We start from the raw sequence: 12,460 nt of genomic DNA, 5'->3' as shown, positions 1-12,460 counted from the left end.
ATTTTTGTTTTTTTTTTTTCGTGTCTTCATTTCGTTTTTACTTCGTTTCAGGTTAATTTGTAACAGATTCACATAAATCAATATTTGTCCACGGTGCTTAAACTTGATAACTAATTGGCTTTACAATACACCAGAACTGAAGGTAGTAGTAGTGGTGGTGGTGGCAGCCGTTTTACCAGTGAAACAGTTTCATACTCCAAATGAAGTGAGAGAAATCCACACACACACACATTTACAGGGCTTTGTGTTATAAGAATAATTAATTTCAAGAGTTTGGAGTAAATGCTTATCATAATTAATTATTTTCAATGGCTGACGATAATAAATTAATTTTTTGAATTAATAGAACATTTATAAGATTTTCAATATCAACTAGAAAATGGAAAAAGAGTTACACATCCACACTCCTTTGTAACAATTTCGAATAATGTACTGAAATGATTCCTTTTGAGAATATGCATAGAATCACTTTCTAAGTCGATTTATGCATGTCAATGTGTTAAATTGTAAATAAAGTACAGGCTGCATTTATGATCCGAATTGGATGAAATTTGACATAGGTCACTTATTCGGCCCGCGGACGAACCCTATTGAAATTTGGAAAAATAGGTTCAGATTTAGATAAAGCTCCCATATATATTTTCGTCCGATTTAATGTAAATGGTACTCCAAAGTACCTATATACCATACGAAATTTCGCATAGAATGCTGAATTAAGTTTAGAATGATGTGTGTAAAGATTCGTGAAAATCGATTCAGATATAGCTACCATATATATTTTCGTCCGATTTAATGTAAATGGTGCACCAAAGTCCCTATATATTATTCGATTTGCACGAAAATTTGCACAGCGTACGGAATTAGGTCTTGAATGATGTGTGTCAAGTTTATTGAAAATCGGTTCAGATTTGGATATAGCTACCATATACATTTTCGTCCGATTTAAGGTAAATGGTGCACCAAAGTCTCTACATATCGTTCGATTTGCACGAAATTTGGCATAGAGTACTGAATAAATTCTAGAATGATGTGTGTTAAGTTTCGTGGAAATCGGTTCAGATTTAGATATAGCTACCATATACATTTTCGTCCGATTTAAGGTAAATGGTGCACCAAAGTCCCTACATATCTTTCGATTTGCACGAAATTTGGCATAGCGTACTGAATAAAGTCTAGAATGTGTGTTAAGATTCGTGGAAATCGGTAAAGATTTAGATATAGCTCCCATATATATTTTCGTCCGATTTAATGTATATGTTGCATCAAAGTCCCTATATATCTTTCGATTTGCACGAAATTTGGCACAGCGTAATGAATTAGGTATAGAATGATGTGTGCAAAGATTCGTTAAAATCGATTCAGATTTAGATCGCTCAAATATAAATTTTCGCCCGATTTAATGTAAATGCTGCACCAAAGTCCCTATATATCTTTCGATTTGTACGAAATTTGGCACAGGGTAATTAATTAGGTCTAGAATGATGTGTGTTAAGTTTCCTGAAAATCGGTTCAGATTTGGATATAGCTCCCATATATATTTCCGTCCGGTTTAATGTAAATGCTGCACCAAAATCCCTACATATCTTTCGATTTGCACGAAATTTGGCACAGCGTACTGAATTAGGTCTACAATGATGTGTGTTAAGTTTCCTTAAATCGGTTCTGATTTAGATATAGCTTCTATATCTGACCAAAAGAAAATTTTAGTATCGATTGCAGAATGACATGTTTATGGATTCAGTTTCCTTTAAAAATGCGACGTCTGTTTTTTCAAGGAATTAAAGTTAATTCAAGGCGTGGATTTAAGAAAAATATATTTTTTAACGATATTTTTCTTATCAGTATTATGTCAGCATCAAGTACCCCCAAATGCTAAATTAGATGATTTTGCTTGCAAAAATATGGATTCAAAAGAATGACAATTGTGGGAAGTGGGAAATAGTGTATTAATGTCTAAACATTTCCAAAACAATGAAATCGATTGAAGATGAGGCTAAAACCCTCAAAAGAGCGAACATTATGTGGTGTCTCCAAAATACCGATATGGCGAACCAAGACTTTTTGAAAAATCCAGCTAGATGGCTAAAAAAAATTAAAAACATTAAGACATTATTTTCTGTGCAGATGAACCTCCTTTTCGCAGAAATGCCAAACTAGAGTCTTTATGTCAGCATCCAAAAACCATTACAGTCCAAAGCATTAAATCTATTCTATGTTGCAGACCGATATTCCTTTGTACTTCAAACATCGTAGGAATAATATCAATGCAAAACTTCAAAGATTCAACTTAAATATTGAAATTTCTATCGTTATTTCAACTGACATACTATACCGAATTTCATCCAATTATTATCAAAAATGCGATTTTTAAAATTTTAAATACACATATAGACAGATGACCATGTATAAATTGACTTAGAAAGGGATTTTATGCATATTCTCAGAAATAACTATGGGTCTATGTTATTTCCTTGTGTATCATAGATTCCATTCGAAATCCAATCGATCTCAAATGTCAATTCCATACGTCAAATATAATCCACTGGATTTGTGAACATGATTAAGATGATATATACGCTATGGAGTTGACAATTGGAATTGGCAATATTGGGAGTTTGGTGTATCATTCACCAAAAATCGGACGAAACTATATATGGGAGCTATATCTAAATATGAACCGATTTTAACAAAACTTCGCAAACATCAGTCTGGACCTAATTCAGAACTCTATGGAAAATTTTGTGCCAATCGGCCAAATATTGGGAGTTTGGTGCATCATTCACTTAAATGATATATATATATATATATATGATATATATACTATATATATGGGAGCTATAGCCAAATCTGAACCGATTCCAACAAAACATATAAACATGCATATTCTCAAAGGGAACCATGGGTCTATTTCGATTGCTTTTACATGTTACAAACATATGCAAAAAGACATAATATCTTGTACTGCAGTGGGGTGAAGGGTATAAAAAAATGACTTTGCGCCCAACGTGGGGCTCGAACCCACGACCCTGAGATTAAGAGTCTCATGCTCTACCGACTGAGCTAGCCGGGCATATGTGATATCTTATTATTACAAATTACACTGTTTTTGAGAAATTGTTTGTAAACTATGATTCCATGACAGGAGAAATCCTCATTCATTTTCTTCTGTCAAACGTTTTCCTTTCAACCAGGATGGTCAGTTTCGTAAACATAAAATTATGAAGAAATTAGTCAATGTATAGTATTGTACTGGAGAAAAATATTTTCTTGTATATTTAGTATTTAAATATTTCAGTATTAGGCATCAACTTAGATATTTATTATGTAGAGTATCATTAAAAAGTCCATGTAGAACCGGAACATTATTTATTTGATTAATCATTTCGTAATCTCTATTCTTGGTGGGTGGTGTTCCTTTTGTGTTTACAATATAATTTTCATTTTAGTATTCAATTGGATCCATACCTTTATATATACAATATCATTTCAGGATACAATTTTTATAGATTTCAGAGATGTAAGGATGATGACGGGGATTTGGATCCACATTCATTTAATTCAATTGCATTAGTTAACGAACAAAATTATTGTTTTTCGCCCAACGTGGGGCTCGAACCCACGACCCTGAGATTAAGAGTCTCATGCTCTACCGACTGAGCTAGCCGGGCGTTGATACAACTGCATAGTATTTTTCTATGCCAATAACACACATAATATTTTCGGTATGATCATGACATATTTATAAGGTTTAATATTGCATTAAAACTACTAGAACGAAATAAAAACTTAAATTTATTTACAATATCATAATAATAGTATTGTTGACTTATATATAAAAATAAAACAGAAAATTAAAATTTATTTCACAAAATCATAATTATAGCACTGTTGACTTATATATACAAATATTTTTTTTAAATTTATTTCTGCTTCAAATAATACATTTTTAAAGTCGGCGAAGAGTGCATGGAGCCTTATAAAGTTTAACCGAGCAGTAAAGATGTTAGATATGAAGATGATCCTCAACTTGTTGCATGGAATATTAAAAGGTATTCGAATTCTAAACAAGCTATGCACTATAATATATTTCCAAGTTATTTTTAGGAATATTATTTCCGAATTTCAAATAGCTTTGGTGGGGAATATATATAGGAATGGTCCGTCCGATGGCCGATCGATGATTATCACCCAGGATCAAATTTTCCTCCAAATTGTTCTATTGTCAGGGGACACAGCAAAGTTTGTCCAGATCAAGAATCTTCGGATTCCTTTTGAAACAAAATCATTATCTTTCGCCCAACGTGGGGCTCGAACCCACGACCCTGAGATTAAGAGTCTCATGCTCTACCGACTGAGCTAGCCGGGCGTTGAAGTATTTTCTTATATGTATGGCTTTGTTATCCTATGTGAGTTTGCTAATTAGCAGTAAGTAATTCTAAAGCAAGTAAAAAGGTCGATAAAATTTGGATCACCGAAATTATGATGCACATTCAAAATTCCTTAAGTCGATCGGGGCATTTATATGGGGCTATGTTTTTGCCTCTGAAGTTGGAAAACGTAATCACACCTTCTATGATTTAATTAATGATCAGTTTTGCTTGGTACATTTTCTATCCAATAGGAATCCATAATATTAAATTGCTCCTAAATTGGTTAAAACACGTGCTCAAGCTTCCCCAAAATACCGAACTTTGGGTTGTAGTGTTATATGAAACTTCGCAAAAAGGTAGACCAATATTGAGATTTTTTAGTAGGAAGATATAGTACCATATCACGATCCAATATTAAAATTTACAACCAATTATATGGAAACATGTGCCCATAACCAACGATATACCATATATTGGGTTGTACCAGTATACGAGGCCTACACCGAAACAGACAAATTTTAATGCCCAACGTAAATCCAAAATTCTTAATTACAGCTGATTCTATTGATTCTAAAAACACAAAAATGTCGAATAATGTGGGGAACCCGATGGGGATACCCTAAAAAGTGGAACATGATTGATACCCAAAAAATTATTAGAATACCGATTATTTGGAGGTATTTTTATATGGAGGTTATACTATAACAAAGGTTATACTATAACAAATGTATATTCCGAGCTTGGGCAATATTTCGTGATATTTGCACCCTTTTACCCGATTAGAGGTAAACAGCACCTCTTCCTTACACTGACATATTTTCCGAATATTACGAGTATTCAGTACATATATTGTCCAGATTCCCTTCACCGTGGGTTGTGTTGTGATGTTCGGCTTTCATTTGTTGTCTATAGATCGACTCGAAAATAACACAAACAAATTAAATTCTTCGGTCCACTTCATCCCTAAATTATTGTCTGGTCATCGCCGAAAATTATAGGCGTTGTCCTTGGCCGTAACTGGAACCTCATGGAACATTTCAAAGCGATCAGCGCTATAGTTCCCCTCTGTAGAGTGATAATGATTCACTAAATAATATACGAATACGGAGATACCTGTAAATATTTAGGTGTAACTCCCACATCCGTGCATATACAACAATATAATTGGTATTAATTTAAAGGTCAACCACTCCTCTTGGATATAATATAAACTTTTCCGGTCTATGTCCTTCAGGGGTAAATATAAACGCTATAGAATACAAATTTTGTCATTTTTCACACAAAAGTCAGGGTCCATTTGACCCGCTAAATATCGACTGATCTTTATGAAAACAGGCGTGCTTATTCTTTGGCCCGATCCCCTTCTCCATGCACAATTTCACGATGTTGGGGCCATTATTGCGGCCTCTGGAGCGATCAGAAAAATCGACAAAAATTTAATATTTGGTCCATTCCATCCCCTTAATATTAACTGTTCTTTCCCAAAAACAATAGGGGTCTTCATTGGCCCGAACCCATCCTACATGCAAAATTTCGTGAAGATTGGTCCATAACTGTGGCCTGTATCGTGTTTACAAATTATAATGGACAGACGGACGGACGGACACACATGTCTATATCGACTCAGCTAGTCGAGATATGACGATCGGTATACTAAAAGGTGGGTCTAGGTCCAATATTTCGCGGCGTTACAAACTTTTGGGGCTGCACAAAGCTATAATACCCTGACAACATAGTTGTGTAGGGTATAAAAATGAAGCACGAACTCAAGATGCTTGTTGTTCCCTTATCGAACATACTCTATATGATTTTTTTCATAACATTGAAATTCCAAATACGTTTCATTCTTCACAGCGAACGTGAAAACAAAACAATCACGATTCTATAAACAAATATTTGAAATTATTAAAATTATAATTTTATTTCAAAATTTAATTCGATCAACCTAGATCTCTTTGTGTGAACCATATCAACTTATTAGAATTCTATAAATGTTCTATGCTGCCACAATAAAATCACTGAATAATTTTATTTCAAATCAAACACATAACAACAACAACACGTTTGTTACACTTACTGACAGACAGTCAGATAGATAGACAAATTGTTTCACTGCCGACACATTTATGTTGGGTTGACTTCTTCGAAGTGATCGCCACAATCACATGGCGATACTGCCACTCTGAATATTAAGTGAGCACACAATGATTTCCTTCGTTCTACCTAATCTTCAGCAATGTTCTTTTGATTTCTATTTTTAGAATTAGTATTTTGTGTGTGTGTGTGTGTCTAGTTCCAAAGCAAATACATGCCCGGCTAGCTCAGTCGGTAGAGCATGAGACTCTTAATCTCAGGGTCGTGGGTTCGAGCCCCACGTTGGGCGCAAATAAAATTTTTTATGTGTTTTCAAAGAAGTAGAATTTGTTTATAATGTTTGTACTCTCTACATTAAGGTGATGTGTATATTAAATTTGTGATTCCGATTAAAAAATCTCGAAATATTTACCGGATACCAATTCGATTTTATTAATTATAAAATGTTCTTGAATAAAATATTGATGAAGAGAATAAAAAATTCGTCCATGTCTATAACATATGGTAAACCATGTACAGGTCACATTTATAAATCGAATGAGATGAAATATGGCAGAGCTTATTTATGTGGTCCAATGACGAACCCTATTGAAATTATTATTAATAATCGGACTGGAAATTATTACTAATAATCGGGTAATATATATGGCAGCTACATATATTTTCATCCTAATCCACGAAGATGCACCAAAGATTCAAATTTTACACTTCGTACGGAACAGAGTCCAAAAGAAGTATGCTAGTTTTTGATAAAAATCTGTACAATCGATTTCATGACTATATGGCAGTATGATTGACAGATAATTAAGGGTGGCGTACTAATTTGAGTCTAGTATAACTTGTGCCATATTTCTAATAATTCGGTTCATATTTTTATATAGCTCGCATATACAAATTTACTTTCCAAATGACTACCAAATTTGCATATAATTCCGAATCTTACACAATTTAATTTAATCTCTACAAAGAAATTGCTCCAAACATTATTTTGATACGATACGAATCGAAATTGTTGATTGTTATTTTGATACGATTTTTAAAGCACTTCCTCTATCGGATGTGTTGTAGGGTACATGGTCCCGCCCTCTCCTAACTAAGATTTCATTGATCGAATCGAAATTGTGTGCCCATTGCGTAGCGGATCATATGCCCGGCTAGCTCAGTCGGTAGAGCATGAGACTCTTAATCTCAGGGTCGTGGGTTCGAGCCCCACGTTGGGCGCAAATTGTTTTTATAGCCTCCACAACAAGGTAGAGTGTATATTTAATTTATCATTCCTCGAATTAAGCACCGGAGACCCCGGATCCGATTAAAATTCTATGTCTTCTATGATACTTTTTTCCAAGGTACACATTTAAATATTTTTCTAACGTCCACATAAGGCGTAGATTTTTTAAATCATTTTTCCAAAATCCACACAAGGCGTAGGTTTTTTTAAATCACTTTTCCAAGGTCCACACAAGGCGTTGGTTTTTTTAAATTAATTTTTTTAATGTCCATATAAGGCGATGAAAGACAAATAAGACCTCAGAAAAAATTATTTAAAACCAGTAAGGAAATTAGTAAAGTCGGACAGGGCCGACTATATGATACCCTTCACCACAATGGGTATATTAAAAAAATATCTAAATCTGAACCGATTTCCACGAAACGTAACACATATCTTTCTAGACTTAATTATTTACGCTATGCCAAATTTCGTCCAAATCGAAAGATATGTAGGGACTTTGGTACACCATTTACATTAAATCGGCCGAACATATATATGGGAGCTATATCTAAATCTGAACCGATTTTCACGAAACTTAACACACGTCATTCTAGACTCAATTCAGTACGCTATGCAAAATTTCGTGCAAATCGAAAGATATATAGGGACTTTGCTGCACCATTTACATTAATCGGGCGAAACTATATATGGGAGCTATATCTAAATCTGGACCGATTTTCACAAAACTTGGCAGACATCACTCTAGCATCAATTCAGTACGTTATGCCAAATTACGTGCAAATTGAAAGATATATAGGCACCATTTACAATAAATCGGACGAAAATATATATGAGAAAATATATATCTGAATCTGAACCGATTTTCTCCAATTTCAATAGGGTTCGTCATTGGGCCAAATAAGTGAACAGTGCCAAATTTCATCAAAATCGGATCATAAATGCGACCTGTACTTTGTTCACAAAAATACAAGGACGGACGGACAGACGGACCTGCGTAAATCGACTCCGAAAGTGAGTCTATGCTTATTCTCAAACGGAACTATGGGTCTATCTCGATTCCTTTGCCCGTTACAAGCATATGGACAAAGGCGTAATACGCTGTACGACAGTGTGGTGAAGGGTATAAAAAAAATCCTATATAAGATGTAGGTCTTAGAAAACATTATTTAAAAATCCCACGCCTTATATAACACTTACAAAATATGTATTAAAATCCACGCTTCATGTTGAATTTGGAAAAAATTATTTAAAAATCCGACGCCTTATATAGGCCTTAAAAAAATATGTATTAAAAATCTACGCTTCATGTTGACTTTTGAAAAAATTATTTAAAAATCTCCCGCCTTATATAGGCCTTAAAAATTATGTATTAAAAATCCACGCTTCATGTTGACTTTGGAAAACATTATTTAAAAAATCTACGCCTTATGTGGACCATTTTTCTAAAAAGTCTACGCCATATGTGGACCTCGGAAAGAGTTATTTATCTATGAATTTTATTTTGAAACCACGAAATGCCTAACCCTTTAGTAGCAAAAATTATGCCCCACCGCAGTACCCATTATCTTTCCATTTGACGATATTTTTACACAATTTTTTTCTGCATACTTGAACATATTCTGCTTCTGAAATTATAAAAAACCCAACATAGCCTACAACAAAAATAATTTCCATTAATATTTACATATTCTTCCCGCCTCCGTCCTTCTTACAAAACAATATTCCAAATATAAATATTCATTTCAATGTTACAATGATGTCCAAAGTGTTTCGCATGTCAGAGACACAAAACAGGAAAAACAAAACATTTTCATACATTTGTACAAATTTTCATCACATATATGACAAAAAAGGTCAATCAATATTCATACATCAGACATTCAGCCTCCTCCGCAAAATGGGGGAGGAAAAATTAAAACCAAAAAAAAAAAAAAAAAAATTAGACAGACCAATGGACTGTGAAATGTGATCAACGTTTTTTTTTTCTTGTTTGCATCAATAAACTATTTGCCAAAGTACATAGGGAACATGAAACTGACAATGTGAATGGTGTTTTATTTTGCAGAGATTTTTTTCTGTTTCACATACACAGGGAAAATTCAAAAAACAAATATTTCTACTCATATATCATAGTACATTTTTTTTAGTTTAGTTTTTTTTTTCTAAAAGATATATTCACTGGTTTTAAGTTACACCAGCCAAGGCTATCCGAGCATAGCCCCATAGCCTAGCATCGTCGAGCCCATTCTATTGTTTTTGTCCTTTTGACCATGATTTCCTTTTAAAGTAACATCTATCTCTCTGTCTGCTTGTCTCTTTGTATTACATGTCGAATATGTTATTTGTGTTAGTTTTCTATTTTTTCCGCTATGAATATGTATGTGTGAGTGCGTGTGTGTGTGTGTTTGTTTTTTTTTTTTTTTTTTTGTTCCATTTTATTCTATAGGACATTGTATGGTCTAAACAAATACATAGCATGGAATGGTATGGTATAACATTCACACAGTTTTTGTTGGAGGTCTGACGACCTACAGCAGAAAATGGAGGGCATATAAAATTGGTCCCGACGTGTGCTATTCAGCATAACAAATATTTTTTTTTTATTTTTTCCAAAAATAGGCAACCATCAAAAAAAAATTTTTTTTTTAAATCCACTCCTCTGATAGGCCCTGAAATATATTTTTTAAAAGTATTTTTTCAGGGACTACAAAAGGCGTGGATTTTCTAAAGAATATTTTTTCCAGGACTATAAGAGGCATGGATTTTCTAAGGAATATTGTTTCCAGGACTATAAGAGGCGTGGATTTTTTAAAGTATGTTTTTTCAAGGACTATAAGAGGCGTGGATTTTTTAAAGAATAGTTTTTCAAGGACTATAAGAGGCGTGGATTTTTTAAAGAATAGTTTTTCAAGGACTATAAGTGGCGTGGATTTTCTAAAGAATAGTTTTTCAAGGACTATAAGAGGCGTGGATTTTCTAAAGAATAGTTTTTCAAGGACTATAAGAGGCGTGGATTTTTTAAAGAATAGTTTTTCAAGGACGATAGGAGACGTGGATTTTCTAAAGAATAGTTTTTCAAGGACGATAGGAGACGTGGATTTTCTAAAGAATAGTTTTTCAGGACTATAAGAGGCGTGGAATTTCTAAAGAATAGGTTTTCAAGGCCTATAAGAGGCGTGGATTTTTTAAAGAATAGTTTTTCAAGGACTATAAGAGGCGTGGATTTTCTAAAGAATAGTTGTTCAAGGACTATAAGAGGCGTGGATTTTCTAAAGAATATTTTTTGCCAGGACTATAAGAGGCGTGGATTTTCTAAGGAATATTGTTTCCAGGACTATAAGAGGCGTGGATTTTCTAAGGAATATTGTTTCCAGGACTATAAGAAGCGTGGATTTTTTAAAGTATGTTTTTTCAAGGACTATAAGAGGCGTGGATTTTTTAAAGAATAGTTTTTCAAGGACTATACAAGGCGTGGATTTTTTAGAGAATATATTTTCAAGGGCTATAAGAGGCGTGGATTTTTTAAAGAATATTTTCTTCAAGGACTATACGAGGCGTGGATTTTTTAAAGAACATTTTTTCAGGGACCATAATAGGCGTAGATTTTTTAAAGACAATTTTTTCAGGGACCACAAGAGGCGTGGATTTTTTTAAGAACATTTTTTCAGGGACCATAAGAGGCGTGGATTTTTTAAAGAAATTTTTTTTCAGGGACCATAAGAGACGTGGGTTTTTTAAAGAAATTTTTTTCAGGGACCATAAGAGGCGTGGATTTTTTAAAGACAATTTTTTCAGGAACCATAAGAGGCGTGGATTTTTTAAAGACAATTTTTTCAGGAACCATAAGAGGCGTGGATTTTTTAAAGAATTTTTTTTCAGGGACCATAAGAGGCGTGGATTTTTTAAAGAAATTTTTTTCAGGGACCATAAGAGGCATGGATTTTTTAAAGAAAATTTTTTCGGGGACCATAAGGGGCGTGGATTTTTTAAAGAAAAAATTTTCAAGGACCAATACAAGGCGTTGATATTTTAAAGACAATTTTTTCGGGGACCATAAGAGGCGTGGATTTTTAAAGAAAATTTTTTCAAGGACCAATACAAGGCGTTGATTTTTTCAAGGACCAATACAAGGCGTGGACTTTTTAAAGAATATTTTTTCAAGGACCAATAAAAGGCGTGGACTTTTTAATGAATATGTTTTCAAGGACCAATGCAAGGCGTGGACTTTTTGAAGAATATTTTTTCAAGGACCAATACAAGGCGTGGACTTTTTAAAGAATATTTTTTCAAGGACCAATACAAGGCGTGGACTTTTTAAAGAATATGTTTTCAAGGACCAGTGCAAGGCGTGGATTTTTTAAAGAATATTTTTCAAGGACCAATACAAGGCGTGGATTTTTAAAGAATATTTTTTCAAGGACCAATACAAGGCGTGGATTTTTTAAAGAATATTTTTTCAAGGGCCAATACAAGGCGTGGATTTTTTATAGAATATTTTTTCAAGGACCAATACAAGGCGTGGACTTTTTAAAGAATGTTTTTTCAAGGACCAATACAAAGCGTGGACTTTTTAAAGAATATTTTTTCAAGGACCAATACAAGGCGTGGACTTTTTAAAGAATATTTTTTCAAGGACCAATACATGGCGTGGATTTTTTAAAGAATATTTTTTCAAGGACCATTACAAGGCGTGGACTTTTTAAATAATGTTTTTTCAAGGACCAATACAAAGCGTGGACTTTTTAAAGAATGTTTTTTCAAGGAC

The 12,460-nt window shown here is 33.7% G+C and overlaps 5 non-coding genes across 5 annotated transcripts; 2 read left to right on the top strand and 3 right to left on the bottom strand.

The window, feature by feature from the left end:
- Positions 1–2,997: 2,997 nt before the first annotated feature.
- Positions 2,998–3,070, bottom strand: Trnak-cuu (transfer RNA lysine (anticodon CUU)). The gene has a single exon. It is a non-coding gene; the product is annotated as a tRNA-Lys (tRNA).
- Positions 3,071–3,595: 525 nt separating this feature from the next.
- Positions 3,596–3,668, bottom strand: Trnak-cuu (transfer RNA lysine (anticodon CUU)). The gene has a single exon. It is a non-coding gene; the product is annotated as a tRNA-Lys (tRNA).
- A 625-nt stretch (positions 3,669–4,293) lies between these two features.
- Trnak-cuu (transfer RNA lysine (anticodon CUU)) lies at positions 4,294–4,366 on the bottom strand. Its single transcript has one exon. It is a non-coding gene; the product is annotated as a tRNA-Lys (tRNA).
- A 2,314-nt stretch (positions 4,367–6,680) lies between these two features.
- On the top strand, positions 6,681–6,753 carry Trnak-cuu (transfer RNA lysine (anticodon CUU)). Its single transcript has one exon. It is a non-coding gene; the product is annotated as a tRNA-Lys (tRNA).
- Positions 6,754–7,612: 859 nt separating this feature from the next.
- Trnak-cuu (transfer RNA lysine (anticodon CUU)) lies at positions 7,613–7,685 on the top strand. Its single transcript has one exon. It is a non-coding gene; the product is annotated as a tRNA-Lys (tRNA).
- Positions 7,686–12,460: the final 4,775 nt, after the last annotated feature.

Source organism: Musca vetustissima, unplaced genomic scaffold (genome assembly GCF_032173495.1).
Source record: "Musca vetustissima isolate MV318-11 ecotype Yass unplaced genomic scaffold, APGP_CSIRO_Mvet_v1 utg70473, whole genome shotgun sequence".
NCBI lineage: Eukaryota > Metazoa > Arthropoda > Insecta > Diptera > Muscidae > Musca > Musca vetustissima.
The sequence above is the reverse complement of the archived record's forward strand: the minus strand, read 5'-3'. Positions and strand labels throughout refer to the sequence as shown.